The sequence below is a fragment of the Armigeres subalbatus genome, chromosome 1 (assembly GCF_024139115.2).
Source record: "Armigeres subalbatus isolate Guangzhou_Male chromosome 1, GZ_Asu_2, whole genome shotgun sequence".
NCBI lineage: Eukaryota > Metazoa > Arthropoda > Insecta > Diptera > Culicidae > Armigeres > Armigeres subalbatus.
In genome coordinates, this window is record NC_085139.1 from 102,109,881 (window position 1) to 102,137,697 (window position 27,817).

Sequence of the window (27,817 nt, forward strand, 5' to 3'; positions counted from 1 at the left end):
ATCAGAGTCAATGTATGGACCTCTGAATGTCCGCACATCGATAACATCCGAGAAATGGCTCCCATCCACCAGAACATGGTCTATCTGGTTGCAAGTTTCACCATTTAGATGTCTCCAGGTGTGCTTTCGGATATTCTTTCGTGCAAAGTAGGTGCTGCTGATGGCCATCCCTCTGGCAGCAGCGAAATTTACTAGCCGTAGGCCGTTGTCATTGGTAGCGGAGTGAAGGCTCTCCCTACCGATTATGGGACGGAAAAAATCCTCTCTACCGACCTGAGCGTTAGCGTCTCCGATAACAATTTTCACGTCATGCTTTGGGCACTCTCCAAAGGCTTTATCAAGACATTCATAAAACGTGTCCTTCACGTCGTCGGATTTATCGTTTGTCGGTGCGTAAACGTTGATTAGGCTGTAATTGAAGAATTTGCCCCGTATCCTCAACACACAGATTCGTTCGCTAATGGGTTTCCACCGCATCACTCGCTTTATCTGCTTGCCCATCACTACGAAACCAACTCCATGCTCTGCTTTTCCGCCGCCGCTGTGATAGATGTTATACTTGAATGCAGTGTTGGTCGTGGGGTCCACGGCTCGGAATTCACGTTCTCCGGATCTGGGCCATCGGACTTCTTGAATAGCGGCCACGTTCACTCCAACCTTCTGCAGTTCACCAGGTTCATTCATGGTCCTGACATTCCAGGTACCGAGTTTCCAATCATAGTCCTTATTTCGTTGCCGGGTCGGTTGCCCAAAATATCGTTCTCTTTTTCTTTTATCTTCATTTTTCGTGGTATAAGAGAGGCTTCAGTAAGCTAGCTTACCTGGGTCGCGTTACCTACATCGCGATGATGGGGCTGCCACCTTAGGTATAGCTGACGCGATACAGCATTTCGTTAATCAGCCGCTGGGTACCAGGCAGACGCTGTTTGAGCCGCACCTCCTGGTGAACAGACGCTCGAGGCGTACCTTATCACTCTAGCTGATGTCAGAAGGACAACAGTGCCCAGGCTGCACTACCAGCTAAGTACACAACCCTTAGCTGGCGGTCTTTTGTCATCCGACGACGCGTGGAAGCTTGAGATAGGGACTTGTGGGGACCAGAGCTCTGTTGGGCATTCCTTCCTTGATGTCAATCCACCATTTTGCAGCCCACTCTGAACTCTATTTGGAAACAAATAGGAGATTTTAACCGCTGAGGACCGATTATTTGATTTGTATGAAGGCTGTGTCATGATATAATATAAAATAACGATATATTCCTCATACATTGTAATATTGCTGAAAATATAAGAATTTTGTTAAACAGAAAACAATCTGAAAACTTGATGATTCCACTGGAATGCACAATGGTCGGATTCGTCAAATTTCACGACATAAATCGATAACTCGAAAACCATCAGTGTTAGAGTTTTGACGTCTTCAGAAGAAATGATCTACAAGAAGAGATCTATTTTTGATGTAAGTTGTCATTAGGGTGGCCCTTCGGTGATTTTTTTTGGAAATGTATTTTTTTACCCTTTTGAGTTAGGAGTTCATATAATTCTACAAAGTTGTAGAGAATTTAATTCTAAGCATTTTTGCTTAATAAACATTTATTTTATCTCATATAGGTGATGTTTTATGACAAAATTACTAAATTTAGATAGGGTGGTCCCGAAAAAATAGTTTTTAACTTCCACTTTCGTCAATTCAGAATATTTTCAAAAACTGTCTTAGCATCGCTTCACGGTCTTTGAATAGCGCATCTTTTGGTTACATAAGATGGTTGATAGCTTCATTTTTAAGCATATTATAAGCGTTTTTTCATGAAAAAGTGGTATTTTTCTGAGCATTCTACTGCAGCTAGTAGCAAATATTAGCAAAAATTTCAATCGTAATCTGAAAATATACATGCAGGTCCATCAAATCCATGGTATTTCATTTGTCCATCTTTGTCCGCTTTTGTTTGACGATAGTATTATTTTTGTATGAAAAATTAGGGTGAAACACATATATCATCTTTTGGATTTTCACAATATTTGGTAGAATAAAAGACAAGAACACCGTCTTCGGCCAGAGGACGTAGAGACTGAACACTTAACACCTAGACAACTGACAGGACACATAATACCCAGTGGGGTGGACAATTTTTCGATCACGAAAAGTTTCCTTCTTACCGAGGCGGGAATCGAGCCACGCTCCATAGTCCATGCCTCTAGACGATTGACGGCGCTAACCACACGGCCACAAAGCACACAAAGAATCGTTCTTTACCTAAAATATTTAAATCAACTCGTGTGGAAAAGAAGTCGAAAAAATCATTTTGACATTTTAACTACTGGAACGATTTTCAAAGGTCATTAAATAAATGCTTAAGAGCGCTACTTTTGTGGCGAAATACAAAATCATAAAATAAAGTTGGTTTTTCATGGCCAATTCGCAGAATAATTTAATTTTTACAGTTTCTAAGTGAGGGTCGCCAATGACTACATGAGATTCCATGGACATTGATAATAGGTCCAGTAGTTCAAAAATTATGTTTTAAAAAAATACTTTTTCCAAAATGTTGATTTTTTCGACCACCATGGATCGAAATCGGACAAAATTAAATTTTCGAAAAAGAATGATTCTACCAAATATTGCAAAAATCAGAGATATGGTATATGTGTTTCCCATGGAATAGCTGATTTTTCATACAAAAACTAATATGATTATCAATCAAAAGTGGACAAACATGGACAAATGAAATACCATGGATTTGATGGGCCTGCATGTATATTTTCAGATTACGATTGAAATTTTTGCTAATATTTGCTACTAGCTGCAGTAGAATGCTCAGAAAAATATCACTTTTTCATGAAAAAAACGCTTATAATATGCTTGAAAATAAAGCTATCAGCCGTCTTATATAACCAAAAGATGTGCCATCCAAAGACCGTGAAGCGATGCTAAGACAGTTTTTGAAAATATTCTGAATTGACGAAAGTAGAAGTTAAAAACTATTTCTTCGGGACCACCCTATTTGAATTTAGTAATTTTGTCATAAAACATCACCTATATGAGATAAAATAAATGTTTATTAAGCAAAAATGCTTAGAATTAAATTCTCTACAACTTTGTAGAATTATATGAACTCCTAACTCAAAAGGGTAAAAAAATACATTTCCAAAAAAAATTTCACCGAAGGGCCACCCTAATGACAACTTACACCAAAAATAGATCTCTTCTTGTAGATCATTTCTTCTGAAGACGTCAAAGCTCTAACACTGATGGTTTTCGAGTTATCGATTTATGTCGTGAAATTTGACGAATCCGACCATTGTGGAATGAAGTAATATGTATAATGTTACATGTTACAGCTACATTCACATAAATGGATAGATAGATACATTTCAGAGTGAACTCTCTCTAACTCGATATTCTGTAACTCGATATTCTCTCTAACTCGGTGAAATTGAAAGTCCCTTGAATCTAGCATATTGCGCTCCCTCCGTAAGTCGATATCTCCCTTACTCAATATTCTTTAAGTCGAAGTAATTTTCCAAAGCATTTTCACCTCGCTAACTCGATGTTGTCAGAAACAGTACATGCACGATATAGTTAGAAGTGAAAAGTGATAAGCGAGAAGTAAGAAATGAGATACGAGAAATAAGAAGATAGAAGTGAAGAATGAGAAGTGAGATATGAGGAGTGAGAGAGGAAAAGTTAAAAATGTGAAATTAAAAGTGAGAGATGGAAAGTGAGAAATGAGAAGTGAGAAATAAGTAGTGAGAAGTGGAAAATACAGAGTAAGAAGTGAGAAATTCGGAGTGCGAAGAGAGTTATGAGAAGTGAAAAGTATGAAGGGAGAAGTGAGAAGTAAAAAGCTAGAAGTGAGATATAAGAAGTTATATATGAGAAATGAAAAGTGAAAAAAGAGAAGTGATATGTGCGAAGTCAAAAGTGAGATGTGCGAAGTGAGGAGTGAGATGCGCAAAGTGAGAAGTGAGAAATTAATGGTGAAAATGAAAAGTTAAAAGTGAGAAGTGAGAAATTTAAAGTGAGAAATAAGAAGTAAGAAGTAAGAAGTGAGTAGTGGTAAGTGAGAAATGAGAGGTGAGAAGTTTAGAGTATCGATCGATCGAAAATCGAAGCGAATAGTGAGAAGTGAAAAGTGAGAAGTAAAAAGTGAGATGTGAAAAGTGAGAAGTGAAAAGTGATGAGTGAGAAATGAGAAATCGGATGTGAGATATAAAAAAAAATTAGTGAGAACTAAGAAGTGAAAAATGAGATGTGAGAAATGAGACGTGCGAAGTGAGAGGTGAGAAATCAATAGTGAGAAGTGCAAAGTGAGAAGTGAGTAGTGGGAAAAAGGGAGATGAGAAGCTAAATGTGTGAAGAAAGAAGTCATAAGTAAGTAGTGAGCAGTGAAAAATGAGAAATTAGGAATAAGAAGTAAGAGAAGGGAGTGATAAGAAGTGATAAGTGAAAAACGATATGCTTCATTTTTCTTCTTTCTTTTTTGACGTAGGACTACGTCTGTGTTTTCTATGTTGGGGTACACTTTACGATTGCGAAAATCTGGGACCGTCACGAAAATATGATAGACTTTAAACTTTAATATCTAAGCCGTTTCTCGATGGATTTTCAATTTTTTTGGACCATTCGATCAAGGATGAGTCAACGCTTCTTTGTATTTATATGAAGATACTGATTTTTAACTATTTATTATCGATAATTGATAAAAAGTTTAGAAACAGGTAAACTAACCAATCACGTACATGCATCACTAGCACAGACATCAAAAATCAATCACTTGCGGGTTTGGATCTAATCCTCAGTTTGAACAAGATTTTACGCATAGCAGACGCATCAAAGCGATCTTAGCGGAGAGAACACAGCATCACGGAGACGCTAATAACATTTTCAAAGAAAATCCATCGCATTGGTGGTGGTGCTCGATGTGTTGCTGCAGATCATTCAACCTCAACGAACCAGAATTTCATATGAAGAAAAGGTTGACCATGAAAATAGCACTGTGGCGATCCCGCACCGCCAGTGCCGATGCTGAAAATTGATTACAAATTGTGTTGTCAGTTAGTTGGAAAGGAACATTGGGAAAAGAAAATTGGTTCTTCTCAGGACCAACATTTTATAAAAAGAAAGAGTTAATTCTGTTCTTAACTGTTTCGGTGGCATCGGGTTTGGCGTGGTAGCTTGGTTGCTGTTAGTGATCCCATCCATTAAAATTTTCTACATCATCTCCCTCCGACGCGCTATCAAATTCGCTATTTACGATTGAGTTTTGAACTTTGAAGAAAGTTTATTTCGGATCAACTTTCTTTTGTATAAAATCCATGAAGACGCCACCTTTGTGAAAACTACCCAAGTAACAATTTTCATGCTTGTTAGATTTATTTAATTCTTATAGCGGATTTATGACAGCAGTCACCATGGCTAGTTGCTCAGATTTATTGGCGATCTTATTGCTATCAATAAACCTCTAATAAATCTGCTTGAAAAGCTTCAATCGTCAAATGTCTATTGGTCTTGTTAGCAACTATATGGTTGTAACGAAGAGCGTAATAAGTCCAATTTTCAAAGCTTGATCAAAGCCATAATTTTTGGTCATAATTTGGTCAAATGAATAACCTCAATAAGAATATTTACATTGCAAAGGGTTTATAACGGTGTTCAATAAGAGCAACATTTTTCTGATCGAAATCTATGATGGCCATATTGGAAATGGAGAACCATCTTCAAGTCAGTGGAATTTATCACTGGAATTTATGATTAGACGGTGTTTTCGCCGCAAATGACATATATAATTTATAAATATAAAAAACAAACATATTTGGGTGTAATATCAATAAATTTAGTGAAGATTTACGTTATTGATGTTATAATAATTTTAAATTTATTGCCCAAAACTATATTATTTTGCGGGCGCGTAGTGCTTAATCTCATTTTTGCACTAGCTTTTACCATGAAATCGAGCGCGCACCTCATTTCCATGAAAGTATATTTAAAAAAAACTTGAAAAAGTATTATTTTGTATTCATCATCATCATGATTTTCATCAACACTTTAGTTTGTTATTATTTTTTGCAAGGTTTTGTTTCTCTTTTTTTCAAAGCAAACATTTTTGACAGCTGCCGCAGCCAGATTCCCTTTTTGCGGGCGGCTTTAAATGGATTTTTATATACTCTTATAAGAGGTTTATAGTGGTAATCTATAGAGGGCCATTTGAACATATCTTACTCTTATAGTGGTCATCAGAAGGTAATCCTTTAGTAATGGGTTTTATTGTCAGTTCTTGTAATTCGATCTCGAAAACCATTTCTAGGGCGGAATAAAACTTGAAATGTTACTTGGGTATCTACCTATAGCAACTACCCAATAGTGAACGTCGCTTGGACAGACAGATGTCAAGAGATAATGTTTGGTAATATGAAGAAACTTCGTCTTCAGTCAAATTTCTGTTGTCATTCCTCGCAACAATACGCATCTTAGATAAACAACATCTCATAACCAAATTCAGAATCTTTCGAGAAAGTTTCATTGGATTCTTAGAATTCATAATTCTCCGAACGGTCCGTTGTCTGTGGAAACCCGATCGAAATGGCTCGCGCGCGCCGAAAAGCGGCTTTCTTATATCTAATGAAGTAATTTCATCAGCCCCGCCCCTTCATTATTCGTTATGAGTGCACATTATATTTACACCATATCAGTTCACAAAGGGGCAGGGCTAACGGGCGTAATCTATTGAATACAAGAAAGCTGCTGTCCGGCGCGCGTGAGCCATTTTAATTCGAGCAGATCGACATTCGATGCAGCGGTGCGGACTCAGCAGCACGAAGGAGTAGGTGGCAGTGTGGCAATGCTGAAAATTTATTTTAAATTTTGGAGGCTGAGCGAAAAATCATCAAGTGGCGGTCGGACAGTTGCAACGCAAGGTGTCGACAAGCGATTGGATGCAGTTAGTTATTGGAAAGGCGCATTGGGAAAAGAAAATTGGTTCTTCTCAGGACCATCATTTTATGGAAAGAAAGAGTTAATTGCGAAAATGAACTGTTCCGGTTGCATCGGGTTTGGTGTGGTAGCTTGGTTGCTGTTAGTGATTACATCCATTCAACAAATTTATTGCATCATCCCTTCTATCGAGCGCTTGTCATTCTGCTACCGAAGAGTAGCTTTCTGCCGTCGCAAAACGATTAATTTTTACACTTTTAATTTATCTCGGATATACTTTCGTTTGTATAAATTGGTGGCTCGGAAAAAAATTGATTTCAATTCTAATGACTAACAGAAACAAAACCAAACAATTTTGCCAGAAAATTTCACTTTCCGTCGATGACAGCCAAATCGATGAAGACGCCAATACCTCTTCTGGATAAATAGTTTAAGTCCTGAAAAGAACTATGTGTAATTATTTCGTGAAGCTCCTCACTTTGCCACGTACGTTCTCATCGCGGACGAAAACCAAACGTTGCAAATAAATGCCACTTCTGATTCTAATTATTTCTCCATTATTTCGGACATTTTTGAGGATGGTGTCTTCCAGAATTGGGCAGAATTGGGGAATTAACCGTGAGATAAGACGCGCGGCTACAAAGCAAGACCATGCTGAGGGTGGCTGGGTTCGATTCCCGGTGCTGGTCCAACCAATTTTCGGATTGGAAATTATCTCCACTTCCCTGAGCATAAAAGTATCATCGTGTTAGCCTCATGATATACGAACGCAAAAATGGTAACCAGACTGAGAAACCTCGCAGTTAACAACTGTGGAAATGCTTAATGAACACTAAGCTGCAAGGCGGCTGTGGCCTAGTATGGGGATGTAATGCCAATAAGAAGAAGAAGTTGTCTTTTAGGATTGTGATATCATCCACTGAAAGCCAGTCGAATAGCTTCAGCGGCGTTGCGGCCGATGAGTCATGTTAATTCCATGGTTAGAGACTCAAAGTCCAGCAACAATTCGCCTTCTTGATTCAGTTGACCTCCGAGCAGTTTGCTCAATGTTGATAAAGAGACACAAATTATTATGGTAAATACCATCCATTTCGTATAGCTACGTAGTCCTACGTCACCTTTGCGTACAACCCGATTGGGCTGCACCTTTTAGTTTTTCTCTTCCTTCTTCTGTCTTCGTTCTCCTGTCTTATCTCTCCACTTACTTCTCACTACTCTATCTCCCTGTCCATGGATAAGGGGCTTGACGTTGATATTTCAAGTGTCTTAAAAAGATTTTTATTTTATTTTTATTTTTGTTGTTTAATAGAGTGCTTTTTTCAAACAAAGGTTAAGTTCAACACTAAATTAAAAAATTAAGATATTTTTCCATTTTTTTTATATCTCCTTCACAAGAATATCGTTATTTTAATGGTAATGGTTTGAAAATAAGCTCCGTAGAGAAACTTTTATCACATCTTACTTAAATAAGGTCAACAGTTATACCAAACACTTGAGATACCATGCCTCCAAGTTAACTAATGGTTAGTGTCGCACGATCTAACAACAACTGCCTATTGGTAAATTTGGAGGTGCCGGCAGGGCTCAGTAGGGGTCTAACTAACATAACTCTAATACTAACAAGACCCTGAAACAAACGCTTATCCAAATAGCATACATCTATTTATACTTGTAGTAGTAGCTAACAATAATTCATTTTGTACCCGTATAGCTGAAGTAGAATTTTAGTAGTGAAAAGTAGAATTTGTAGATTTACTAATTTGGCATTAGAGATAGTGAATGTATCTATTATATCTTCTCGATAATCTTTTTACTTTAGTCTCTCTAGCTGCATGGATCTACGCAAAAAAAAAAATGTTTCTCTCTTCCTTCTATTAGGTTAGTTAGAAAAATTAGCGGATATATAGGGGACATGACTTAGTGTTTCTCGTATTAAGACAAATTCGCTGACCTTTACCTTATAATAAAATAAATGACCGATAGTAAAATAAATGACTGAAATTTAAAGATATCAAATAAATAATAAAAAACGAAAATAAATACATGACCATCGGAGGACAGAAAGACAAGAGACAGAGCACATAACATATAGGCATCTTTGCTGTGGAATGTGGTCCTTCCATGATTTTGGAACGCTAGCGAACCTAGCGGTGGAAGTCAAGCTTTACTGAAAACCCGCATTAGACAGAGTAGCATCGCATGCTTTGCTGTCTCTATCTTTCGCCTTGGATATACGTGAGTGCCGTTCGTCGATTGTCGCTACACAAAAAGCCTACTTTGAAATTTGCAGTTCGTTCTATGATACCTATCTGTTTTGTGGACAGAGTTCTGTTTAGAATAGTTAATTGAGACCATTGCACTCACAAGATAGAGAATAACTAGTACCACTATTATTGCTACAAGACTAATAACTTGACCACTTACGGAAATGAGGATAGACCATATGATGCGTTCATCCACTATTATATTGAATATAAAAAAAAAAATACTTACTTCTCACTACTCTATCTCTCTCTTCTCACCTCATAATTATCATCTCTCCTTCTCACTCCTTGCTTCTGTTTTTCTCACTACTAACATCCTTCTTTTCACTTCACAACTATCACAACTCACTTCACAACACTTTCTTCTCACTTCTCATTTCTCAATTTCCACTAGTCACATATTACTGCACACATCTCACTACTCAATACTCACTTCCGGTTCTCAGTACTCACTTCTCACTACTCTGTACTCATTTAAAAAATCTAATTTCTCACTTCTCAGTTCTCGCTGTTCAACTTTCACTTCGTACATCTCTCTTCTCACTTTACTTAATAAGGAAACAAATTTTAACTGTTTGGTTAAACGGCATTTGACCAAATATAAATGTGTTCCCTATCTCGATACCTCCCTAACTCGATGGTCCCTTCAATATCGAGTAAGGGAGGGTTCACTGTACAAATTGATGATCAAATAATATGATGCTGGGTACCGCTAGTTGGTAACAAGTATAAGAAATATGTTCTATACTCCACTCCGGTCTTAGTCTAAAAAATAATAATAATAGTAAAAGATAATAAACGTTCTTTGAATTATTACTTTTTGAAAAATATAATTTTTAATCACAGGCAAAAAAATATTGGCGTGCTTTCTACTAGATATTTGGAATATTTGTTCTTCTGGTAGGAAATTGTTAATTTAAGATAAAATATTACTTGATATCGCCGAGTACAATGGATCAGGATGTGGAAAAGCTTCAGAAACAAAATTAATTAGTCTAACAGGCTCGACAGAATTTCCGGCGACGAGCCAGCCTAGGCCTGAAAGTCTCCTTAATAAATTCAATAAAAATAATAAAAGGCTCGACAGAAATGTTTGCAAGTCGCTCCCTGTTGGCAACACTAGATATAGTTTTCGAGCTAGCGCACGTTCTACCGCGGTTCTTATTCAAGGAAACGGACAACTTTTTAAAATAGGCCTTAGTTAGGCAGGTGAAGGTGACAATATTATTTCGTTGATCAAATGTATATAAACGTTACAATTCGGAAAACGAATAGTAATAAATATTATGAATGTGTAGATCGAAACCATGAAATCTTCTGAAGCACTAATTAGTGTGTGCAAATATATTTTCATGAATTTTTTACGAAATGCTATCACTCTTTTCCGCCGCTACACTCTGAGTAATTAGTTTTGTCTCCTTACATTGTATTGTAGTTCAAGTAAGATGCCAAATTAAATCTGAAAAAAGCTTCAATTTGTGATATTAAAAAACACGAAGTAAAATTGTACTCACCTAAATCCTCCTTACCTCCCACTATCATTGACTTACAATTCAGGTCAATACAATCAAAACAATCGGCAATTTCTTGAAAGATCCGCGATGTGAAAACCCAAGTTACATCCGGACGTCAAATTGCTGCGTGACAAGTAGCATCGACGAAGGGGAGGGTAGTTCTGCGAGACATTCTGTACGGAGGTAAGGCAGCCGCCTTTATGATCGCCGCCACCAGCGCCGCTTGTCGTCTGCGTCGTCATTATCACCGCTGTAGTCGTCATGTTGCCACCAGTATTGGTTCTGCCGATTGGTCAGTACGAAAGCTGCATCCATCAAATTCCCACCATTTCGTCACCGAAACCGTTAGTATCTTTTTGCAGCACGTACTCAGTCGAGTTTCGCTATTCGATTCTATGCTTGCCTCATAACACAATATTTGTGATGTATGTCACTCGAAATTGATGTCAAAATGATCTCGTAGCAACACAAACTTTGGGATTTGGGAAAAAGATCTAGGGTTACCGCTCGGATAACAACAAAACACGACACAAATTGAGCCAAAATTGACTGTTTTGCGAATGTTTTTTATAAAGAAGGATGCTATTAAAAATCGAACAGATACCCTTTTTAATTGTTGAGTACCAAACACACCATATACAAAAATCAAATAATTCAGTTAGAATGCGGCGTCGTAATAAACATTAAAGAATAAATCTTCACCTTATATCTAATGCATAAAAAAACTTTGAAGAATTTTGAATGTAACTTGACGAAAATTTATTTTTTCCCGGTACATGTCCTGAATTTCAGATTATTCCCTTAGTCGATTCAAGTACTATATACTGAAGACGGTCTAACAGTTGAGGTCGAAATGCGTATATGTAAAAGTTATACGAGGTGATGAAATTAAATGAAATTGTTTCTAATGTTCATCAACTTCTGATCACATTCATGTTGCTGTATCCAAAGCAGCCTGAATTATGCTCATAGCGAATAAATTGATCACAAATTGACACCAAGCTCGTGGCACAATTCCAAACTCGGACAACTGGATCTTAACGACTTCCAAAGTCCAGCTGAAACATCGCATTCGCATCCTAATTCCACACTTTCCAAATTAGATGATCACACACCATCAATCAACCTGCAATTCACCCCCACTTAATTAAAATTGATCGCTGCACTCTCACTTTCCAAACGACTTCAAACTGACAACTCCACGAAGCGGGCAAACGTACCGCCCTCGGAATCCGCCTTCCCAATATTCACCGACCGCTCGACGCTGACCCGGACAGCTAACTAATTGCCATTTGTCTCGGCCGGAGCGAAAACCATAAATTACCATCCAAACAGCTCGCGTGGAAAACCATATCCTTAATTCAAACAAATCCTCCCTTGCTTCTGCTGGGATCGCGTTCTGCCGCAACGGTAAAGCGCCCCGCACCGCACCGTTTCATGCGGTCTCCGGATGTGGACCTGGACATGGACATGTGCATCTCGGGCACTCGCGGGTCAGCCCTGCAACCGCCTTCTCCGTTCGCGTGCTGTCACTAACAATAGAACGGTCAGAATTGGCGATTCCATTCCACGGAATGCGACGCGAGGAGGAATTGGCACTGACCGGGGGAATCCTAACCCAAAGGATGCATCCATCTGTCCAAACTGCGGGCAATAATTCTTCGGGCTTTCAACAAGTTGCATCCTTTCTCGTTGTTGATGGTCAAGCTTCGAGAAGCCACGTCAAACAATCCCCACGGGGGGAGGGCTTAGCCAGGAAATTGAAAATGACCTCAGCCTGGACCTGGAACCGTCCGTATCCGCCCCCGATTCTCAATAAAGGCGAGGGTGTTTAAATAGATTTCCTTTTTAGCGCGGCGCCTCTCGCACCGTCGCCGTCGCTCACCACAATTGACCTGAAGAAGAATTGACTTTTCTTCGTCTTGCATGGTCCTGGCGCTGGGTTCGTCTTCGTCTTGGTCGGGCTGCCTCTAGCCCAAGCAAAGTGCCTAATGCAACAACTGGTTTCATACGGGTTTCCACCACCCAGCACTCGGTAGTGGGGTGGTGGGATGGGTTTCAAGATAAATTACGTTTCCGGAATTGAAACTTCTTGACTTGGGGCAGAACCAACCAACAGGTTCTTCGGTTTCGGCTGTCAAGGGGCTCTACGATGGTTATGTGATGGTGTGTGACTCCATAGAAATGCAAAAAAAAAAATTAAAGTGATTTAGTTTTACATGAATTCATCAAACTAACAAAGTTAGTAACTCTCTTATGAATAGGTTAATTTTTATTTAACTTATAGTACTTCGTCATCAACATTTAAGGATTCCTGCTAAACTGTGTCAAAATGTTCAAATTGAAATTTTAAACAAAATTACGACAAAACTTATCAGAGTTGTGTTTTCAACAAGTAGGTGTTTATTGAGATTTCTACTTGCCCTCGTAGTTTTCAAAATATCAAAACGATTTTATATTATTTTAGTAGGTATTTGTCGGATTTCACGGTGGATGAATAAATTGATTGTGGGACCCCTCGCGAAACCGAACCTAATCCTTTAAACTATCGTCGGAACTGAGACGACGACGGCGAAGCTCGAAACTAAAACTGAACTTCCTTCTCCTCCAGAACTTCGGCCCTGGGTGCGGGTAGTATACTTTCGGGCGGCGCTTTTTCAGCCGACGATGATGATGGTGCCTTTGTTGTGCATACGGTACGGCAACAATTCAGTTGTTCTGCGATAATGTTCTTTTGTCTGGTTGGCGTACCATCCTACAGTCGTCGTCGTCGTAGTCGTCAGTCATCCTGTTGCGTCGCGCTACTGGTGTTGCATACATGCAGGGGCGCCTGATTGCCTAGTGCCTATCTTTCCTCATAGTTTATGTTTATGGGGCTTTTTGGCGGAAAAGCGGGCGGCGAAACAGTGGGAGGCCTACAATCATGCTTTTTTCCTTCAATTCGTTCGTTCGTTCGTTGGTTTGTGTATTTTATTAGAGCAACTAGTTGCTTCGGTTGAACAAAATTATGGGGTTCGATGAGACTGAGCAAGAGAAACAGGAACGGAAACACGGGTGAGGGGACCGTTTATCATCGTAGATGCAGACTTTTTTGCGCTGCACTTGTTCGTTCCCGTCCGGGTCTTTTGGGAGCATATGTGCCAGGGTGTTGAATGCGATTGCCTTCTTCTCGTGGGGATAATGGAGAAAGGTGTGCGCTCGCTCAATTGGAACCGGTGGGGATTATGTGGGATAATTTACTGTTCCGTAGGGTGAATTTTATTCGAGACGTTGTGTCGTTGAGTTTGTCGAGCATTTTTAACAAAAGTCGCGTGAATTAATTCAAAGAACACTTATGTCAATCTACTTACGTCAATCTAACCAACAAGGGTGTGAAAACTACAGTTCGCAAAAAGTTTTTTGTTGCATTACGAGTTTAATTCTGTGAAACCCCGAAGAAGTCTGCTTTTGTTTTGACGTAGGACTACGTCTGTGTTTTCTATACCGGGGTACATGTTGCGATTGTGAAAATTGAGGAGCTTCACGAAAAAATGATAAACTTTGAACGGAGCCGTTTCTCGATGGATTTTAAGTTCTATATAGCCACATTGATTATTTATATCAAAAATTATTTGGGAAAAAGTTCAAAGAAATCAACCAATCCCGTGCGTATATCGCAAGCACGGACATCAAAATTGACTACTATCCTCAGTTCGAACAAGATTTTGCTGAAAGCGGACAACGCAGCGTTAGCCGGCATCGGAATACCATCTCTACCGATGGTGGCTTTCCGGTGCAACCTTAACTAATGGGAATAATTTCTCAGTACAAAAAGAAGATACATTGAGAAGAATTGTCTGCACACTACAAAGCAGAATCTCATGGTGACTGCAGGAAATCTGATAGCGTCGGTATCAGTCCCAGTGGCGACCTTCGGTGGGTGTTTGCTGCAGAAAATATTATCCTGATAATGGTGTCTGTATAGAGATTGATTAATTAATCTGTATAGATTTGATTTTGTAAGAATTCATTGAGCTAGGAATGAATTCAGTACAACAAAATTTGAACATTATTCTTTTCTTACTCATTTAAATTTTGCACTTTTCCGAGTTTTCATTGCGATTGCGTTTATTTTTATTTATGCGCCTTTCTGAACAACAACTAAATTGCTGAACGTTGCAAGAAAATTCCACTCTCTAACGCTGAATGGCTACAGACACTAACGCAGTGAATAAATATTGTGCCGCATCCACCGTCGACGTCACTGATGTCGTTTGGACCGCAATCGACACGAATAATGCTCCTTTCCAGTCACTAACAGCAGCAAAATGAGCCATAATTTGGCAAGAAAATTCTACCTGAGCATCAAATTCAAATATGGCAAATCAAACCTTCTTCTGTGTGAATTTCGTGATCCTGAAAAGGGTCGATTTATGTTAATGTCACTTTAGTGCTGCTGCCAAAAATCACCACAAAATAAAAAAATTGTGATTCTTCGAAGATTTTTATCCATTTTATTCTCATTCTGTCCTTATTTTTCCTTCCTTATTTTTAATCATGCATAATTTCTAACACTCTGTGTTGAACTAAATGTTCTATTAAAAAAAACACGTTAATAAAGTAATTTAAAAAAAGTCTAACGCTAACTCAGCCAGTCACCATCAATCGAAAACTTGCGAGAAAATTTCACTTGCTCAGTGTGCTAATTTACCATAACTGCCGCAGACGACATCGTTGAGGTGAAGTTAGGCGCGCTATTTATGGCAACGGGAGAAACAAATTTTCTGCAGCAACCACGCTGACTACCAGCACCGATGCCGAAGCTGGGACCACTCTATGCGAAATCGCGATCAAAATTGCTCGTGCCCGGTGCGCGCGGTAAATCAGTTTTCTTCTACCCAATAAAATAAGCTTATTCGCCCCGCCCCAGTGTTATTCATCATTGGTGGGCAGGGCTGATGGGCAAGATTCCTTGGATAGAAGAAAGCTGCGGTAGCATTTACTGTTAAACAACACAGGGTCCGTTCTGCTACTACTAATAAATTTCATTACATATAGCTACGTAGTTCTACGTCACTTTTGCGCACAATCCTATTAGTTTGTAACTTTTAGTTTTTCATTTAGCTAACCAAAAATTCAAATTTCTCCAGCCCGAACTTTAGTTTTACATGACTATGTATTAAAATTTTCTATTTATATAAAATAAAACTAACTTTTATTTTACCTTTCTTCTCTTTGCAGGTATGTATTGTCAGTGGACGCAGCTAAAGCACACGACACGATTACTCTTATTCACGGTATTGTAGTATCTGATTGATAGCATACTGGAAAAATTGTCAGTAATCACAGTCGCACCGTTTTGACTTAAATTCCGAATAAGACTCATATTCCGAACACTGGAGTTTTAGCGCCCGAAAACTTTAATTTTTCTTCGGTTCTAAGTACAGAAGATTGAGATTATAAACAAATGCAGTATCCTATGGGTAGAATTACGCGAATAAAAAGTTAAAATGACTGTTGAACAAGGTGCTCGAAATATGAGTCGAAACGATACACTGCACACTATGAATACAACTTCGCACGATTTCACTTCGATGGAATCAACGCTAGACTAGCTGCATTGCACTGAAATTGTTTGTCAATCTTTGATAAGGGTTTTTTTGTTGAGGCGAGAAACCACTACGTCTACGTCTACGTCTCGATGTGTTCTGATCATATTTTGTTCAGAATTTACTCTCCTTATGTCGATATGGTCAAATTTTTAGGCTACTAGACCATCTTTGGACAATAACAAACACATCAACAACAGGAAACGACATTTGTTTTGTTGTCGTTTTTCATAGCAACGAGCTTTTTTGGATCTAGTATTCCTCGATCTCTCCCTATCTCGGTCCCTTCAATATCGAGATGTGGAGAGGCGATCAACTACCCTTTTTTTAATAAGGGGTTATCGCTAAATATGCTTTTTTTAAATCTCGGTCCCCACCACGCAACCACGATCGATCCACCTTGCTCGCTGCGCACCTCGCATTATTTTGACCGGATTATTGTACGACATTCTGGCTACGTGCCCGGCCCACCGCAGTCGTCCGATTTTCGCGTGAACGATGGACGGTTCTCCCAACAGCTTATGCAACTCGTGGTTCATGCGCCTCCTCCACGTATCGACCGTCATTGCACCCCACTATAGCTAGTTTTTTTTTTCGAAAACTCCAAGTGTGCATTGCCTACCGGTCTAAGGAGCGTTTTTGTAGATAGTCAGTTGGTACGGCGGTCCTGTCGGAGCCTCTTGTATGTACGATTCCCAGCCACGATGCATCGCCGAATTTGTCTGCTGGTGTCGTTTTCGCCGCGCCGGTCACCAATGAACGAAAGTACACCAATTCTTCAAACATACAAACAAACTCGCCATCTTCGGATCGGCAATCCCATGCATCTCCCGCAAGGCTTCTGGAGAGAAAGTTATGTGTCATAATATCGATGTCGTTGACCAAACCAAATAGCTGAAAGGACTTCGTGAAAATCGTACCATTCGTGTCAATATCTGCCTTTCGTATTACTCCCTCCAACGCTATGTTGAATAGCAGGCACGAATGACCATCACCTTCGAAAGACCGCCCGCAACTCTCTGCGTGCTTCAAAGAGACTCGAAAATGCCCTGATACTCGAACTACGTATATCACCCGATCCATTGTCGTCTTGACCAACCACGCTTGTTCGTCATAATATTCCCGTTTATGTCCTCTCACATGTCGAACTGCGGCACGTGGTCCTAACACTGCCTACCTAATATTAATCGGGAATTTAGTGTGAGAACCCAAAACTAAATACTTAAAGTTTTCTTGAATGTAAGTTAAATTTACTTAATATTAAGTAAAATATACAGTGAACTCTCCCTTACTCGATATTGACCATCCAGTTAGGGAGGTATCGAAATAAGGAACACATTCTTATTTTGCCTAGGGAAGTCAATGGTAAGAAGTTAGAAGTGATAGTGCGAAGTGAGAAGTAGTATGTGAGTAGTGACATAAACAGAAGCAATGAATGAGAAAAGAGAGACGATAAATGGGACTTCTCACTGTATCACTATCTAACTTTCACTCTATTTATTTCTTACTTTTCATTTTTCACTTTTCATTTCTCATATCTCACTTCCGACTACTCATTTCTCAGTAATTACCAACAAAAAAAAGGCAGAAACGTCGGGCAAAACAAAACTCATCGTTTTGAATACATAAGACAGAGAAAGCCAAAAAAATCCAGACCAAATGCTCCAGTCGATCTCTTTCTTTAAAAAAAAATATTAATTCTAACTTCTAAATTTTCACATCAACGGGCTTGGTGGTCATATGGCTACCGCTTCTGCCTCATACGCAGGAGGTCGTGGGTTCAATCCCAGGCTCGTTCCATTCCTTCTACTTTGTTCTACATGTTCTAGCAATCGCTAGAATCGGAAATGGGCTCTTGGAAGGAGGCTTCCGAGCCTCTTGGAAGGATGCTTCCGAGCCTCTTGGAAGGAGGCTTCCGAGCCTCTTGGAAGGAGGCTTCCGAGCCTCTTGGAAGGAGGCTTCCGAGCCTCTTGGAAGTAGGCTTCCGAGCCTCTTGGAAGGAGGCTTCCGAGCCTCTTGGAAGGAGGCTTGCGGGCCTCTTGGAAGGAGGCTTCCGAGCCTCTTGGAAGGAGGCTTCCGAGCCTCTTGGAAGGAGGCTTCCGAGCCTCTTGGAAGGAGGCTTCCGAGCCTCTGGGAAGGAGGCTTCCGGGCCGCTTGGAAGGAGGCTTCCGAGCCTCTTGGAAGGAGGCTTCCGAGCCTCTTGGAAGGAGGCTTCCGGGCCTCTTGGAAGGAGGCTTCCGAGCCTCTTGGAAGGAGGCTTCCGAGCCTCTTGGAAGGAGGCTTCCGAGCCTCTTGGAAGGAGGCTTCCGAGCCTCTTGGAAGGAGGCTTCCGAGCCTCTTGGAAGGAGGCTTCCCGAGCCTCTTGGAAGGAGGCTTCCCGAGCCTCTTGGAAGGAGGCTTCCCGAGCCTCTTGGAAGGAGGCTTCCCGAGCCTCTTGGAAGGAGGCTTCCGAGCCCTCTTGGAAGGAGGCTTCCGGGCCTCTTGGAAGGAGGCTTCCAGGCCTCTTGGAAGGAGGCCTGAGCCTCTTGGAAGGAGGCTTCCAGGCCTCTTGGAAGGAGGCTTCCGAGCCTCTTGGAAGGAGGCTTCCTGAGCCTCTTGGAGGAGGCTTCCAGGCCTCTTGGAAGGAGGCTTCCAGGCCTCTTGGAAGGAGGCTTCCGAGCCTCTTGGAAGGAGGCTTCTGAGCCTCTTGGAAGGAGGCTTCCGAGCCTCTTGGAAGGAGGCTTCCAGGCCTCTTGGAAGGAGGCTTCTGAGCCTCTTGGAAGGAGGCTTCCGAGCCTCTTGGAAGGAGGCTTCCAGGCCTCTTGGAAGGAGGCTTCCGAGCCTCTTGAAGGAGGCTTCCGAGGCCTCTTGAAGGAGGCTTCCGGGCCTCTTGAAAGGAGGCTTCCGGAGCCTCTTGAAAGGAGGCTTCCGAGCCTCTTGAAGGAGGCTTCCAGCCTCTTGAAGGAGGCTTCTGAGCCTCTTGAAAGGAGGCTTCCAGGCCTCTTGAAGGAGGCTTCCGGGCCTCTTGAAAGGAGGCTTCTGAGCCTCTTGAAAGGAGGCTTCCGGGCCTCTTGAAAGGAGGCTCTGGGCCTCTTGAAAGGAGGCTTCCGGGCCTCTTGAAAGGAGGCTTCCGGGCCTCTTGAAAGGAGGCTTCTGAGCCTCTTGAAGGAGGCTTCGAGCCTCTTGAAAGGAGGCTTCCAGGCCTCTTGAAAGGAGGCTCTGAGCCTCTTGAAAGGAGGCTTCCGAGCCTCTTGAAAGGAGGCTTCCAGCCTCTTGAAAGGAGGCTTCCTGAGCCTCTTGAAAGGAGGCTTCCAAGCCTCTTAAAAGGAGGAATTCCGAGCCTCTTGAAAGGAGGCTTCCGGCCCCCTTGAAGGGAGGCTTTCGAGCCCCTTGAAAGGAGGCTTCCGAGCCTCTTGAAAGGAGGCTTCCGAGCCTCTTGAAAGGAGGCTTCCGAGCCTCTTGAAAGGAGGCTTCCGAGCCTCTTGAAAGGAGGCTTCCGAGCCTCTTGAAAGGAGACTTCCGAGCCTCTTGAAAGGAGGCTTCCGAGCCTCTTGAAAGGAGGCTTCCGAGCCTCTATATTGAGAATATTGAGTTTTGTCTGTTCTGTGCCCGTTTTATCCTGCCCTTAAGTTCTACTAAAACTTTATATTATTATATTATTATTATACTTTTTGTATTTTTATATATTTTTCAGGAACAAATATTCTTAGTTTATGATGTAATGAATTTTAAAAATTCATAATTAATCAATTAATTATGTTTATTTCGCTTGTAGATCGTTTGGTCTTGTGGTCATTTGGCATATTTTTTTACAACATACGATCATTAAGCGGGTTAAGACCATATAGGGAGCGGGACCATTTGGGCAGCTCCCTCTATTCCCATCCGCAACGATAATAACTCGACCGCATTCCAACCAAATGGCTTGATTGTTTGTACATCACTAGACTAGATATCGACAGAAACTAATAATTTACTAGAAACCAAGTAAATCGGTTGTAATGCGCTCGAGCAATGAACGTTGCTGACGGGAATAGGGGTTGCTGCCCAAATGGTTCTCTACCCAAGTTTTTTCACTGCGCGTTTTTTCCTAAATTTTTCAATTTTCACGATTTTTGCGACGGAGCAGGAATGGTTGGTTCGTACTATCTTTGGTCGAGTTTGTAAGACCAATCTGTGGCTCGTGAATATTTCACACAATGCTAAACACTTGCTATCTGCGGAAAAAGTTTTGTTGGGTATAAATCAAAGTGACCAGATAGTTCATAGTTGTACCATGTAATCTTCGAAGCCGAAGTGATGCAATCCAGTTAGGTGTCTTGCTTTTTACAGGAAACTGACTGGTCACATTAGGATAAAGCAACGGTGGAGCTGGTTAGGTATCAGGTATCAGAACGTCGGCTCAGAAGGCACGTTTCCCTCAATTTGGGAGATTTGTGCCATCGACTTCACTGGTCTTTCTCATCATTTACCTGACGGAAAAGGAAGTGAAAAGGGGAAAGGAAGAGGAAGTGAAGTTGGAAAGGAGAATGGAACCATTTATAGGAAAGCCAATTATGTAGACTCACACGCATTCAGCTAGGGACTAAAGAGAGGTGTCACAAAAACACAGAGGACGTAACAATGGACGAACGTCAAAGACGAAACACAGAGTGCACTGTGAAAAAACGCATAATGCGAATCCATATAAGTGACAATTTGTTGAAAACCAAGTAAAATACATATTCATAACCCCACTCTTATTTAACCTCACGTTGAGATTGAACAAGAGTAGCCAAAGATAAACGTCAAGGACGAGACACAGAGTACACTGTTAAAAAACGCATAATGCGAATCCATATAGGTAACATACACAAAGCACGTAAGAAACGCATAATGCGAATCCATATAGGTGACAATTTGTTGAAAACTAATTAAAACACATATTCATAACCCCACTCTTATTTAACCTCACGATGAGGTTGAATAAGAGTAGCAGATTATCTCGGAGAAGTAAAAAGTCAACTACGCCATAGCTCCGGTTAGCGCAGCGAGGGCTAAAATACTGTGAAGGGGGCCCTGGTGCTTCACAGGCTCCGTTTTCTGTTAGGTTCTTATTAGATCCCCCTAACCATTCATTCGTAGGCACGGTAAGCATAAAGCCGCATCACACCGAGAATTAGGGGTCACCTGTATGGTGGACTTTTACCACTGGAACAGGCAATCCGTAATGTTATTCTTAGCAAGATAACAAGCTGCCGACACCACACGGCAATCTAGGCTGTTCGTGGAGAGAAGTTGACATTGACTTTACGTCAACTCTCAATGTGGCCGAACAGCCGAAAATGCTAAACACTTGCTATCTGCGGAAAAAGTTTTGTTGGGTATAAATTAAAGTGACCAGATAGTTCATAGTTGTACCATGTAATCTTCGAAGCCGAAGTGATGCAATCCAGTTAGGTGTCTTGCTTTTTACAGGAAACTGACTGGTCAAATTAGGATAAAGCAACGGTGGAGCTGGTTAAGTTGGAAAAGTTCGGCAAAGTCCACTTTTTTAACAATGCAAAGAGGCATTGCATTGCTGCTGATAAGCACGTAAACATACCAAGCAGCCAGTAAAACGCCGAAGTATATTGTAAACATCTTCAAGTTACTTCCGATTTAGGATATTTATCATATTGCAAAGTGATTACCTCTAGTACAGAGTACTCAACAGAGGAAATTGAAATCAGTTTTTTGTGTCGTTATCGTCTACTAAGTAATGTGAAGGCTAGAAGATCACTTCAAAACTGAAATTTTTACTGAAATAACGACCATAAGTGAGCAACCCTAGCTGCATCACATAGCAATGCCGATGTCGACCGAGGTTTCTCTAATTCAGGAAGAATAATGAGCGATGATCGGCCGTAGATCATGTTTTTTAAATTCTTTATTGAAATGATTTAAAAAGGAATTTGAGATAAAAGGATTCGTCGATGACGACGGCACATCCGGCCTATTCCAATCCAATTACAAACTGTATTTAGAAGAACAAGGCGAAACAAGAAGCTGGAATAGGAGAAAAGTTTAAGATCAGAATAGAACGGAAATGAGGAAACTAAAAAAGCAAGGAAATAATTCTCCAGGTAAGGAAGCGGAGACAAGAATACATACTACTGATAAGTATTATAAGTACGTAAAGTAATAAAGATATCAGAGTACAGTGTTTCCAAGGTAGTTTTTTTTTCTAAAATAATCGAACAAGGGCTGCATTTTTAGAAAAGATAAAATAGCAAACAGAAATTCCGATTGACAGCATTTGGGTAAAGTTCTATCTTTGAAATCAAATCCTGTCCTGTATATCCCCTCTTAAAGAAACTATAAGGCAATGGTGGATCTGAATCCTTCTTCAAAAAGAGTACATATCCCGGAATAATGCAATAGTAAATGTGTTCCTTTTTTTTAAATGGGTCGTTTCCCAGAATAGTGAAACATGAACAAATGTTATTCTTTCTTGGATAAAACCTGAGACGAGACATACCAAGACGCTGCTTCTTTTCTCTTGTTTTGACACTTGTTCTTCTTTTCATCACAGTTGACCACTGAGTTTCAACTGTTTCCTTGATTGTTTCACCTAAGCCCCGGGTGGACTCTGCCTAGCACAATAAAAGTGTATCTAATTCGCGAATTAGTAAATTAATTTTCATAACGATTTTTATACCGGGAACAAAACACACGTTTATAACTGATTAATAATAAGCTAACGGGGGGATTTGAAATACTCGTTAAAGTAAAAAAGTCTTCGTAAAACAAAAATCATGCGGAATATTTTATTTGGGATACCAATACTTTCACACAAAAAGCTGCTGGCTGCAACTGACCAAAAATCAAAAAATGACTTGCTTTGAATCTCGTTTTTTGTATACCATTTTATAGCCAGATTAATTCATTACTGGGTTAAATATTAGTTACACCTTCCGGAAGCGATGTGACTAATTTTATGCTTAACTTACTAGAATACTATAAAAAACGGGAAAACCCAAAAAAAAGCAAAATATTTTCGGCCGCCACTTTGTAAGAAGCTGCCCCATAGTGCAATATCCGTAATAAGAATGAATGTGATCTTATTTTGATGTAGGCGAATCTGACCAGAATAAGGAAAATACATATATGAGATCCCTTCTTAACCTTAACCTTCAGGGACTCGCATGGTCCTGGATCGCTTACGGAGTCCCCCCGCTCTTGTAAATGACAAGCGTGCTTTTTTCAAAGGAGTTGTAGTTTTACATCGGGGATAGGTTAGCAATAAGCATCGATTTTTTAACATAATTTTTTAACCAAAAAATATTTTGATAAATCCATTTTTGCGGAATAAAATTTGGTGGATTATACCGTTTCAGAATGACTTTTGGTGGAATGAATTACAGAATGTTTCAATAAGCAAACTGGCATTTTCTTATCTTATATACATGTAGTGTAGAATAACTAGCGGCAATATTGAAGCCTATAATTGATTTTCTCCTCTCCTTACATTATAACGGACAGTTTTTTTTTTTTCAAAATAATTTATTTTGTTCCATACCGGGTAGACAAAATTATTTAAAGAAAGCATCACCTCCTCCATTCGCATTGTTTCGGGTAAACGAGTTCATTTATGGAAGGGACTATCTACCCTCTATGTCTCATACAGGACAAATGTGAACATTTGATGAAGGCATTATCTCCTCCCTTCGCTTTGTACCGGGCAAACGCGATCATTTAAGGACAAGTCTCTCGGAATCCAAAACTAAATGCACTTCGCACCATTCAGAACGGAAGCCACGCACAACTATAATGTTTATTATTCCACGCATGCTGCGACCCCAGAGGACCGACGTCCAATTTTTTTTACTATGGATTTTGACAGGTTTGCCTGTTCGTTCTTTCCTTTTCTTTCCCCAGTGTCAAATTACCCCAATACTTATTTATGTAGCATTAGTATGTGCGCGAATTTTGAATGTTTACGTTTTTACAGGAGAATATGATGCAAAATTCCCATACCACTCAATAATCCAACATGATACAATCATGAGAAAATAGAGAAAAAAATTAACGAACTATAAATTAAAACTATGTTACACTCGATTCCATACTTTAAACATAAAAAGGTTCAACTTATTTGCTCAATTTTTCAGAATACTACTTTCACAAGGTACTGTCTATGCCTTTGTTCGTTTTATATCATTTTCACCCTCGGAATTGTTTATGTTGCATTCGCAGTGCATTCGTATTGGTGACTCAGAAAAGATGTGACAAATATGGCGTAGCTTGTCATCCCCGTGTGCGACCCAGTAAAGCTGGAATAATAAAAATGACAGTTGTGTGTGTGTGGTTTCCGTTTTGAACGGGGTGCCCTCGGAAACGCGAGTGCATTTAGTTTCGTTTCTTCAAGGTTCAAGCTTAGTTTTGGATTCCAGTAGGATTGTTCTTACAGAAGGCATTATCTCCTTGATTTGTCTTACACGAAAACATTCAAAACCGAACCGAGAATCGAACTAAACATTTTCGGATTGGCAATCTAACTAAATTACGAACAAATCGTTCTCGAATTACATGAAGCCAAAGTTCTGTGGAACTCTTCCATAAACGCACCAACTGACGGTGTGTTTCCAAAGTCGTCCCATTCATAAGCCCACAAGTGGGATAATAATCAGTGCACTAAGCTCCGTTTCCCGTCGCCCGGTTTTCCGCCTTTCATTCAGCGCTCGGTTGCAATAATTTGAACAGAAAAGGAAAAACCAAGCTAAAGCAAAGCCCGTAAAACCTAGAAATAGCTAATCGAGGGAAACTTGTCAACAATGAGATAGAATGAACAAATGGGCAAATTTCTATTTATTCTTTCTCGAAAAAGTCGTTTCGCCCAAAAATTATTTTCGTGCTGTTGATTTAAAGACAAATTTTTCTCGGAAAATTATAAAAAAATAATCAAAAGAATACTTTTCACATAAACTGTACCATCGTTGACTACATTTCCCTACATCCACTAGGCTAAGGCGGACAAACGGGAAAATTGCAATCATAATGTCCCGCAGTTTTTGTTCCACCACCACCAGAAGCAGCAGCAACAGATAGTCGTTGGTGGTATAGCGCAGTAACCTGAACGAACAGCAGCGCTCTGGTACCAAAACAATCAGAAAACACGATGCAACAACGTGGCGCGCTAAATCTTTGGGGCCAAATGGGATTCTTCTTCGCTCGGGTGGTAGGATCCACCCGCCCGACGGAGGAAAACGTTTATGAATTTATCTAAGAAAATGAGGCACAATTTATTTTTTGTCACGCTGAAATCGCTGCCAAACGACTGTTATTGTTTTTTGTTTCTTTGCGACGAGGGTGTTCGTGCTTTTTTCCTATCTTGTGCTGTAATTTCGCTTCCAGAATTGGATTTTGCAGTTGTGCAGATTAATGTTCCGTCGTAAATAGGGACGGGAAGCAGCAAGCTGTGTTCGCTGGTGTTCGTATTAGTTGAAATTGCTTTTTTGCTTATCAAGATAATTTTGGAAATGCAATCTTACTACCACCAGATTAGTAGTAAAAATAAAAGAGGTACTGCATTATTGAACAAATTAGATCATGTGTTCTTTACACTCACTTTTGGAAACAATATCTGTCTGGTTGTTACTGTCAGAAATTACAAACAAAAATTACCCAATCTCATTAGATATTTTATCGGATGGATTCTATTCGTATCAGACGGGACGGATTTCATTTGAATAATGGATTTGAACCTTGAAGAATTCCATTAAATCATGGAATGGTTCGTATCAGTTTCAGATTTATTTCAATTTTATATCGATTCTTGTTAGCTCCTAATTTGTTCATAATTTTGGTTAGCCGGTCATACTTCTCAACAGGACCAAATCCTAACTTTCACATTGTCATTCCACCCACAAATCCCGACCACCAAGTTTCAGGTGATGTGATACCTCAGTTCTTGCTGTTCCAATGGTCACATTCTTCCACAACATCAACTCTTGAACTTAATTCCTTCCCGATCTCGTATTTCCTATGTTTCGGTTTCATATTCACATTTCACACACTTTTCTGTCGTAGGTGATGAGAAAATGTAAACACATCATCTGAAACCGCTCTATGGGATGCTGCTCTGTTTTCAACGCCCGCGCCTCGTATTCTTCTTCCTGGTATTTCTAATTCTTTTTTTGGCGACGCCGATCTCGCTCCCGTTTGCTGCCGTGAATTTCGTTCGACGGCGCACAGTGTTTTAGGTTTGGAAAATTGGTAAAATCTTTTCATCCAAAGATAGTTTTTCTGTTGATTGATTTTTAGATTATCGCACTAAAGCTGAGCCTAAATATATAAATATTTGAACATTGTTTTGCGAATAATCTTTCGAATTTTATGTAACCAAATACCGCCTGAAGCTCTCTGCAAACCCCAGAGATATTTCTTACACTTCTTATGTTCTTATCCCACCTTTCCCTCGGGCCTGCGCCACTGTGCCGTGTGGTGTCCGTGTCATTATTTGCTCCGTTAGTGAGACAATTATTTATTTTTCTCGCCACCGTTTGAGGCAGCCGCCTACCCAACTTACTATATGGAGGTTCGTTATCGGTCTCGGAACCGGCGGAGGCACTTTACCGAGAAGCAGCGAAAAAAACAAACACAGATTTCGAACGGATTAGAACAACAAATGGGAAATATGGGACTTCGGTTTGTATTTTTGGTGCGATTGGAAATAGATTTAGATCGTGGTGGAAAAATACTGATTTTGGGTAACGATTGTAAACCTCTTTCGGAAATGTGATCATTACGGACCTGAAAGATATGTCTTGATGCCAGGCTGCTACAATAGCACGCTGCTAAACATGTTAAACGTAGGTGCTACTAGGTGTTTATTGGTCCTAATTGAAACTCCTCCATCCACCTGATGGTTTTATTAATTTGAAATTATAAATGGGAGAAAACCTTGCGGTAATAATATCTAAGCTGTTAATAAAATCGCCATAAAGTGGAAACCGAAGTTGGACAATGTTCAGACAGGTTTTGCCAGAAAATTTTGCTGCTCTCGTCTATCATATCTTTTGGAAGCAAATTACCTAGCCTTCGATGCATTTAGTCCTACGAAAAAGAAATGAAAAATAAAAACAAAGGTTTTTTTTAGTCAATTAAAGTTGTTTTACGCAGTTTTCTTGCTCATATGAATTTTTGTTGCAAAAGATAATATTTGTTCAAACAAGTAACTTGCATGATACTCGAGAGACTTATTATAAGTTTGAAAAAAAAATCACCTCAATTCTGATAGAATTGAATTCAGTTCAGTCATTAATCTGTTTAAATTTAGATTAAATATATTTGTATGAATCTCGAAAAGAATTGGATTTCGATATGAAATTATCCGTAATTAGCCAAAAAATGATCTCCAAAAGATCATCTGGTAATCAACAGCAATTCGCCGGATTATTACATTTTATTTCGTTTCGAAAGGCTATTAGAGGCCATCCACGAGATACGTCATGCCTCTAGGGGGGGAGGGAGGTCAGATCAGAAAATTCAGAAACAATTTTGTTCCATGTCGACAAAAATG